Source organism: Diachasma alloeum, unplaced genomic scaffold, assembly GCF_001412515.2.
Source record: "Diachasma alloeum isolate Michigan unplaced genomic scaffold, Dall2.0 Dall_scaffold_01184, whole genome shotgun sequence".
Classification (NCBI taxonomy): domain Eukaryota; kingdom Metazoa; phylum Arthropoda; class Insecta; order Hymenoptera; family Braconidae; genus Diachasma; species Diachasma alloeum.
The window spans coordinates 9,057-20,265 of NW_021681294.1; positions in this window are offsets into that span (position 1 = coordinate 9,057).

The following is an 11,209-nucleotide window of genomic DNA, read 5'->3' on the forward strand; positions in this document are numbered from 1 at the left end:
TTTGTGGACTTCCTTCGCGAATATTTCTAATTGTACAAGGATATTCTAGATTCATGTCCATTTTATCTTTTCCTCTAGTAATTTGAATTTTGATCAAATATTCACAGTATCCTCTTCCCTTCAAGGGTCTAATCAAGCTATAATATATTGACCTGAAAAAATATTTAATATTTAATTACTCACTGTATATGAATGTAACGTATTCAATGAAGATATTAATTATAGGATTATTTTCAATTGAAAGGCACTCATTCTTTAATAACAAACACGCTCAATTATATGTTTTTTCATTGTTCAGACGGGAAGAAAGGGATAAAAAGACAGTCATCGTCAGATATTGCATCATTTTTTAACAATTCTTGGTTGAATACTCCAAAATTTTTGCTGTCTTCTATATGAAGTGAAGGATCTTGAGACTGGTATCTCATTTCTCGTACATCATTTTTCATGACTTGTGTCTCGTGGCTCGTATTGTTCATTCCATATAGATTTCCAACCACAATTCATCCGGTACAAGACACGAGACATAAGTCCTCAAAGACGGCGTTAATGAGAAAATGACTGCATCAATTACTAAGGATCATATCATTTCATAGTTTCACGTAGATACATAAATGAGGATTAACTTCGTGTGATGGAGAAATTTCAGGAATAAGGTTCAGATGTAAATCATCTACGATCACCCATTTTTCTTCTGTTATTATACATGATGTATAATGTCCGAAACTGTGTTCGCTGATAACCTCCGGATCGTGCGAATTGACTATGCCCACCAAAATATATTTTTCATTGTTAACATTTAACATTTTTGGAAAACTTCGAAGAGGAACCAATAATTTATGGTCTGATGGACAATCGATAAAAAGCTGATTATGGAAGTCCACACTTTTTATCGTACATTGTCGACACTGTGAATCTATTTCTTCGAAAATATCATTTATTGTTATGTCTATTATTTGTTGTAGATGTCGACAATAATGAACTCCATAATCAAATATCGCAGAAAGGTTCGGTTCAACCATTATCTTATCAATTGATCTGTTTTTACATGAAAGACACTCGGTTCTTACTGAATAACTTGGATTATTAGTGAAAATAACTGGACATAATTCAGATACAGATGTTAATGCGCTCAAAAGAATACCATGGGGTAATTTTACTTGTTTTTGGACGAAATATTGTTTTGATTGAAAAATATTCAATCTCAATCGTTCGATGTATCGCTCATCGACTACTTTGTTTCTGATTATATATTTTAGGAAATTGAATTCAAGAGTGTTTGAATGCATAACACTATCGTAAAAATGTTTAATCTTATATGCTGCAATCAATATTTGAAACATGCTATCAAATCCACATGTTTCTTGGACAAAAACAACAGTATTTTCAGTAATGATTGAGCCGCATATGTTACCGTTTGTGAGTGTATACATATGCTCCATATCGATATGACTTTGATTTGTAGTACTTCTCATGAATGGTATAGAGAATTGGTTATCTAGATCTGATTCATCATTATCATTTCCATGTAATGTATGTTCTATGCCTTCAGTTTCTTTATGAATTGGTTGAAATTCTTCTCCGCCGTTATAATGTGCATCCTCAGTAATGAAGGCATCACCTTGAGTCCTCAATATCATATTTTTTTGACCACAGATTCCGGATTTGATATAGATACATAAGTGAGGATTAATTTCATAAGATGGTTGGATATCACGAATTATATTCGGGTGCAAATCATCTGTAATGATCCATTTTCCTTTTCTCATGATACATGCCGTGTAATGGCCGAAACTATGTTCGCTTATCACATTTGGATCATGAGAATAAACTATTCCTGCTAAAACATATTCTTCATCATTAACGTTTAGAGTCATCGGAAAACTTTGAACAGGAACTAAAAATTTATGGGCTGATGGGCAGTCAATAAAAAGATGATCATAGAAATCAACACTTTTTATCATGCATTGTGGACATTGAAAATTTGTCCCTCCCAAAATTTCGGATATCGTTATGTCCATTATTTCTTGGAGATATTGACAATAACGATGCTCATGATTGAATACTGCTTCTAGGTTGAGTTCAATCATAATTGTATTGATAGTTTGATCATAACATAACGGACACTCCAGTGATATGGAATAACGTGGGTTATTATGAAAAATCACAGGACATAATACTGCTACTGAGGTTAACGCGTTTAGGATTATACTATCAGATGTTATCAGTTATTTCTGAGTGAAATGAGCTTTCGATTGGAAAATATTTCATCTCAATTGTTCAATATATTGTTCCTCAACTGTGTCAGTCTCGATTATATATTTAATCAGATGGAATTCTAGACTATTTGAATTAACAACGTTATCATGGAAACTTTGAATATCACATGCTGCGATCAATATTTGGATGATGCTATCAAATGCACAAGTTTGTTGCAAACAAAATGAAGTTTTTCCATCAACGATTGGAGTACATATATTACCGTTTTCAAGAATGTACATATCCTTTATTTTCTTATACCGCGGTTCTGCTATGAATTGTTCAAGTGACAATAATTTTTGATTGGATACACTTGATCGCTCATTGTATTTTTCACTCAATTGATATTCCATCGCTTCGGTTTTTTCAGAAGAAGATTGAGATATTTGCTCGTGGTCATAATTGTCATGTACATCCATCCAGGAATCGCCACGTTGTTTTGATACAACATTTTCATGATCAAATACCACAAACTCATTAGCATCATCTTCATTTGACTCATATATATTTTCCTGTATCCCTCCGTAACTGGAACGCGGTGCATTGTTGTTAATGGAATCTCCATCTTCATTGTTTAATGAACCGCTTGAACCATTTAGTCCAATGAATATGGGTTTATGATCAGAAAAATAAGATTCATACACTCCACATAAATGGTGAGAAATGTTTTTCACAAATATAACATCTATTTGAGTGTTGAAATTAGTAGTCGATGTTCTCAATTCTAATCTGCGTTGAAAACCGAAGGTATTCAAATATCGTTCGAAAGAATGATTCGATTCAACAATATTCAAATTGAAATCTCCAATAACAATCTTCTGTGTATTTTCCTCCATTACTTTGATCATCGTTTCTAACTCCTGGAAAAATGTCACATTACTAAACGATGGAGATTTATAACCTGTTAATATCTCCACGTGATCAACTTCGAATAATACTAAATGTAGATGAGATTTCTCCAAGTTAATTTTTTTATGTTTTTTGATGGAGCAATTCGTTATTTCTCTTTGCTTTTGAAAAATGAGAATGCCTTTTGCACATTCTCTCTTATGAGCATCTATCCTAAATATCAGATTGAAACCCATTAAATTGATGGTATCATTCAATTGCGTGAATGATTCTGAAAAGATTAGGATATCTGCTTGAGAATACCATGGATTTTGCTCTATACAGGGTGTCCCGCAACCGCTCCTTTTCCTGAAAGGGTATTGAAGAGGGAGCTTTTTGAAGTGGAAAGTTCCTCTTCCGTTTTTGGATCTGAGCTTATTTTTTTTGGTCTGACCTTTTTTTATCTCGGGGTTTTTCTATTGATTTCAGGGGCGAAGTTTTTTTTTTAAATTGACAAAAATTTTTTTTTCTTTCTTGAGGGGAGGGGGTGAGGAACAAGGCTGAGCCCAAATCTTGTCTCCAAGATGAGAATGGGATTTTCTTTCTCCATTTTGTGCTCGCAATTCGCATGGATTTGGGAAAATTGGGCACTTCGAGGGGGTAAAAGCCACCCCTGTTTGAAACGGGGATTCGAAATTTTCACTAAATGAGGGGAGGGGGTTGAGGACCAAGCCTGAGCCCAAATCCCGTCTCCAAAAGGGGAATGAGATTTTCTTTTTCCATTTTTTGCTTTGAGTTCGCATGGATTTGGGGAAATTAGGCACTGCTAGGGGGTAAAATCCACCCCCGTTCGAATCGGGGAAGTTGATATTTTCACTGAATAAGGGGAGAGGATTGAGGAATAAGTCTGAGCCCAAATCCTGTTTCCAAAAAGGGATTAAGAGTTTCTTTTACCATTTTTTGCTCTCGGTTTGCATGGATTTGGGCAAATTCGGTANGTATTCAAATATCGTTCGAAAGAATGATTCGATTCAACAATATTCAAATTGAAATCTCCAATAACAATCTTCTGTGTATTTTCCTCCATTACTTTGATCATCGTTTCTAACTCCTGGAAAAATGTCACATTACTAAACGATGGAGATTTATAACCTGTTAATATCTCCACGTGATCAACTTCGAATAATACTAAATGTAGATGAGATTTCTCCAAGTTAATTTTTTTATGTTTTTTGATGGAGCAATTCGTTATTTCTCTTTGCTTTTGAAAAATGAGAATGCCTTTTGCACATTCTCTCTTATGAGCATCTATCCTAAATATCAGATTGAAACCCATTAAATTGATGGTATCATTCAATTGCGTGAATGATTCTGAAAAGATTAGGATATCTGCTTGAGAATACCATGGATTTTGCTCTATATGTAGGAAATTTTTATTGAAAGATCGAACGTTATGATAAATGATCTTCAAATCATCAGTTTCTATACGATTAATAAAAGATAATTTCAATTTTCGTTGTTCTAATCGTTTATATTCTTGATGTAGAGGGTCATTCGAAGATGGTGGATTCGGTGGTTCAAATCTCCCTAATGTATAAAGATCTATCAATTTACAAACTCTACTCAGAGCTACATATAATAACGATCGATTCAATCTTTTGTAACTACATTTCCCGCGTAAATCGACACATACTCTATGGTATGTTTGTCCTTGACTTTTATGAATCGTCATTGCTTCCGCTGGGACAATAGGAAGTTGTGTCCGCATTACTTGAAAATTTATACTATTACGGGTAGATATTGTTAGAGTCATCCTACGAATAGGGACTAAATTTGATGGAATGTGATGCAGTTTCATGTAATCTACGAATGGTTGTCTTCGTTTAGCACCAATTTTGAAATTAACTAAATCTATCCATAGAACTGATGGTTCCATCCCATCTTTCTCGAATTCAATATGTTTTAGTATCCCACAAGCACCGTTCACGAGGCCATCGATGACACTTATATTGGAAGTAATCATATAAGTTATTCCCAATTTCAACAATAATTTAAAAGGTAGCATCTTACATTCTTTGTTTGTACTTGATTTTCCGAGCGATTGAAGTATTTTTTTTTTTGACGAAGTGGAAATTTTTCCTGAGAAGTTATGACGTGCCTTGGCTGTATAAAGTTTCCCGGCAAAATCCCTAATTTCCTTTTCATTATATTTGTCGACCATTTTATTTTCATAATATAATCGAATAGTATTCGCTGGCACAACTTCTTCTTGAACTTCTCGACTTCTTATTAAATTGACATCTGAATCACTCATTCTCCCCAACGCTAAATTATTTAGTGCTATAACGAATTAACCTCGGTCAATTTGAAATATTGGAATTGTTCCCATAAAGCTGTATCAGACAACACACTGAGAGAACTTGAATTAGGTGCACAGTACATTGGTCTATCTTTTACGGGAGGTAATTGATTCAAATCGCCTATCAACAATACAGAAATTCCACCGAAACTTTCATTTGTACCCATTATTTGTTGTAATCGGCAATCAACGCGTGCGAGCATGTTTGTTCCCACCATAGAAACTTCATCAATTATCAACAGTTTCAATTCAATTAGATTTGAACGTATTGAATTAACTAAATCTAGAGACAATTGAGGCATCTGGCCGCTATATTCTGTAAATGGGAGGTTGAACGCTGTGTGTAATGTTACACCTCCAATCAAATGAGCCGCTTTACCGCATGGTGCACATAATAATATTTTATGCAAATCATTTTTTTCCCCTACAATTTCTTCAAAATACAATGTCAATATATGATAAATTGCATGTATCACCCGCATTTTTCGAACTCCAGCTGAGCCACTCAAGAATATCCGTACAGGTAGTTTATCGATTTTGAAACAATGTAGAATGTGCATCACAATTTCAAGTTGTTTACTATTCAGCGTGATCATTAAGTTATAAATTTCTTCCTTACACATTGTTTCGGGTTTTGTTACCCGGGTTTTATAATTTTTTGATCTATTTTCCGTGCCTGATTGATAAAATATATAAATCTCTTGTTCTGGGGGTAATTTAGAAGCATTTGAATCATTCTCGTCATTTTGTTCAATAGATTTTTGATTATCTGTTATAACATCATCCAAAGCTTGATTGATTATTTCATCACCTAGAATAGAAAATTTTTTCCTATTCCCTTCAATAATGTCACGATGCTGCATGTACATCGCTTTATGATCCACATTCTCAATTTCTGTATTTTCACATCTCCAAGGATAGAATAACAATAACTACTCTCTGTAATAATTTGATTTACTTGTAACAACTTATATCTCACGTATCTGATAACTTTCAGTTTTGTTCTTTTCTTAATCGATCGATTCGATCGATCATTAGCATTATCCTGAATTTCATCATCATTATCACTTTCATTCTCATCATCATTCGAGTGATCATTATCATCAAAACTTAATTGTTTTCGACAATCAGAATATAAAGCCACAAAATCTGCCAAACATATTTCCTGTAATACAGGCAATCTCCTTGCATATTTTTCTAAAACATTTTCCGCAAAAATATTTGTTGAAGTTTCATCCATGGATTTAAGTTCACTCAAACGTTTTAATACACGCACTCGATTTCTTTGGGAGGAAGTATTAATGAATTCAACACGACGGCTCGAAGTACATAATGGTAAACCAAGTATATGGTATATTGCTTCTTGAGCAGACATTAACCGTTAATGAAAATATTTGCGTATGTTCGTAATTTTTCACGAAGAGATTTATTATTAGTATTTTTAATGTCATTAGCAGCTTCTCGGAGTAATTTGGATAATCCCACATCAATTTTTGATATATAATTGATGATATATTGAGCACATTCGTAAGGATCTAAAATGAACTGTATATCCATATTGGCTTCTGAGAGGATCAAGATAGTGCGATTGTAATTATTAACAGCTACATCACTACTTTTTCTCTTCAAAAAAATTTTAGGTTTTTGTAATGTACTGCGAATGGCATTAATATACTCCTCTTCGGTTAAATTGAGCTCTTCCAAAAAAATTTCAAAGTTGACATATTCAGATGTTTTGAAGAACACGTTCATTAAATCCTTTATTCTTTTAATATTTTCCTTATGTTTGTCCTGCTTTTCATTTGCATCCAATGGTGTCAAAATTCTAGTGCATGGCATGGCAAATTGAGGATAGTGAAATCTACATATTTTTCTATCGCTTTTCCCTTTATGGCAAGTTATCGTATGTTTATGTCGTTGATATCTACTGAACATATTATCATCGTTATTCACACAACTGATATGATTATCAATGGAAGAAATAAGTTCATGGAGAGAATCAGTATTTTCTGAATCATATGTAGGAGCATCTTTACACCATAATAATATATGAGCATGTACGCTTCCTCGACCTTGGAATTCTTTTCGCACAAAATAATCAACGACGTGATTATTCTTGAAAGGCCCATGAACGCTTCGCAAAACCTGAAGAATTTTGTTGAAACGATTATCAAGATAACGCACAACAGTTACTGGATCATCTCTTATCAATTTATTCTTTAAACTTTGATCTAAAGCTACAGCTGTATTCAATGTTATCTTTTTTCTAATGTTCGTATTGTAAAGTATCTGAATCAATTCAGGACTATTGATTTCAGATACAGAAAGTGTTAGAAAAAATGTTGGTGTTCTTAGTTGGCGTATCATTGCACATAAATCTTTTTTTTTCTTTCCCAAAAAGCCGGAGATGGTCGTACTTGTTTTAAAAAATGATAACCATCATCATGTCTAATGATATCATTGATATAATTGCCATCTTTTACTTCACCAACAGTTATTTTCTCGAATTGTTTCACTTTCCGTAAACAAGTATTAATATTAGACATAACAATTCGTTCTAATTTCTGTTTTGCCATGAACAACAAACGTGTAGTCTCACAAGACCGGCGATCATGATTTCTAACTTCAAATTTTATTCTCTTAGAATATGATAATTTTTTGTTCTTATCGAAAATTTCACCACCATAGATTCGTGGAAAACATAATTCATCAATATCTTCTTTCAAATGCCAAGGAATTGGATGTTTATCCTGACATGGTGCAATAATTTGAGTTTCATGGGAAATTTCTTGACTTTCATTCACAACTAAAACTTCATCCTTATACCCATCGTTCATATAAATATCTTCCTCGCTATCATCTTCTTCATCATTAATATCCGAATGAGAATGTTGTTCTTCATTTGAATCTTCGTTACCAGACGAATCTTCATGAGTAGGATCATCATCTTTTAATTGATAAATTTCTTCATCTCTTTCATCCATAATCAAATCTATTTCACTATCGCCATTCTTTTCGTATTTTTTGAAAAATGTTGTGTCAATTAATATCTTATTTGCTTTATATAATGGCGTGGTCATTAAATAACTCAATGCTTCACAGACTTTTGCCGGTTTAATAACTTCATGTAAGCAACATGACTTATGATCTAAATGTCTCTTGAATTGAATTTGAATAGTAGACATATTATTGAATTTCCTTGGAAGAATGCTGATCATATCATTGATTTCGGAGTGAACATTCACTACACTATCATGAATAGATAATCGAGGATTAGTAAACAATGGAGTTTTAATGGTCTTATCTGCATGAACGGTACATATGGTGGTATCATACGTTCTTCAATAGGAGACAAGTTGTGTAGGATTTCAGGAATTACTGGAAACTGCAAATCGAATGCTGCAGTTATTGGAATCTGACATTTTTTAACATACTCATGACAAGTTCGACAAATCGCATCCGAAGAATTATTCACAATTCTATCCAAGAATGAATCAACCTCTATATTCTGTTCAATTAGAGAAGTTATTAATTTGTCGGAATTGAATCTTATCATCGAAATTGGAAAAAACAAATTGTCACAACAAACACATAATCTATCTGGGCCTACTTTTCTATTTTGTATAAAATTCATTATCAATGAATGTTCTTTACGGAATCCATCATCTTGCTGTAAATATCGCTTTAATTTCTTTAGGTACTGGTCACGAATTTTGAAAATCTCATTTTCACGTCGGATTTTTTTTTTAATTCTATCATTCTCTTTCTCACACTCACGATAAGTATAACATTCTCTCCTTACTTTCAGTCGTTCGTTATTTCTCCGTCGCTCATTATTATAATAAATCTTATTTTTTCTATAATTTAATACGCGCAATCTATTTTTAGAATTTTCTTCTGCCACTTTCATTTTATCTTCACGAATAGATTTAATTCTCTCCCTGTTCTTTTTCTTTTCTTCGCGATATTTACTTTCATTCTCACGAATAGATTTAATTCTTTCCAACTTCCTTTTTTTTTCACGACAATATTTCTCAGCATTTCTACGCCTTGCTTGTATTCTCTCCTGATTTAGAATATTTTCCTCCTTACAATAATTGAAATCTGATCGTAATTTTTTCATCCTCATCTGCAATGAACACATTTCTTCTTCTTTATAATGACAATCTTCACGCTTTTTTCTCAAACGTTCTTTATTCCTAATCCTTTCTTCACTTGAATATTTGGAGTCTGTGGTACGTAATTGCTGTATTCTTGACCGATTACGTATTTTTTCAGACTCATAATAGTTCTGAGCTTCATGTGGTTTGCGTAAATGTGAAATATCATTCTGATTATCCGGGGAATATGGCACCATATGTCGTTTTCTTTGCATTCTTATACAATTCAATTTTTGTTCTACAGAACAATAATGCGGATTTCTCCACAACTTCCTCATGCGAGCTTTGTTTCTCGAATTTTCCTTCTCCTTTTTCTCTCGTTTCTTTTTCTTTAACTTACGTTTCTTCTCCAACATTCGTGCAGTTTGTCTTTTAACTTTCATTATGTATGAATTGAATAATCAATCAGAAAAAGAGAATGATCCAATTTTTTTAGGATTATATTATGAATGGATTTTCTGCTGGAACAAGATTATAATCGATACTATCGATTATTATTATACGTCAATTTTTCTAGAATTTATGATGTTGATAAGAAACAGCGAATATCACTGACACTACACAGCAAAAAATGCTGACATCCAACAGCCGATATAACTTGATTGAATAATTAAGGCTGAGTTGTTACAGCGTATACAACGGAATTTCGTTATTCGCTGGAATGGAAGAAACACTATATGCATTCCTCATAAGAATATGTATGTTGTGATGAGGAAGATCGAAAATTTTAACTGCAACGAAATAAAACAATTAATTGAAAAAATATTCATTGATAAAATTATCACATTGAAATTCATTTCTAAAATTAATACATTAAAAATTATGAACAAAAAATAGTCGAGTGCACTATTAGCTACTCGTTAAAAAGGAGAAAATGTCTTTTGTAGCCCACAAAGGCTTATCAAAGTCAAAGAGGCCAAGGGAGTCCAAACGGAAAACAAAAGCTAGTTCGGATTCATTGTTTTCCTGGAACTAATCAAAGCAAAAAGTGAAAATTCAAATAGAATTAGCACTTTGTACGAAAAAAATCTCGATTGTCCCAGCCTGGAATCGAACCGAGTCCACCCCATATCACGCCGAGAACTCTTCCATCTAAGTTATCGGGAATCACCGAATTTCTCATGTCTAGTGTAACGAGATTTTCTCGTTCCGGGTTGAAATCCCCTTAAAAAGATACGTGAACTCTAAAATTGAGACATGAGGCGACATCTAGAGGCGGCTGAAGAAAGCCGCGATTAGATGAACTGAGCGACAAACCGATGAAAGACCTAAGGCATAGCGGTTATGGGTGAAACCGCGACCCCTGGAGGTCTGGAGGACGTTACTAGACTATCGCTATTTTGGAATTCGCCCAGCATGTGCTAGGGGAAAAGGGGCCGACGTACAGGCTGTCCAACTGGGCGATTCCATAGGCTATGTCAGAGTAGACTAGGGACCAACGGCCAGGTGAGAGGACTGGTGCCCCCGGGATCCCGTCGGGTTGATTGGTGGGGATAGGGTAACGGAATGACCTATCGTCGCTGAGATATCCAGACTAGGGGGAGAAGGCCCTAGTAAGATTCTGAGTTAGTCGAACGCGGACGCTCGAGCGGGGAAGTCGAAA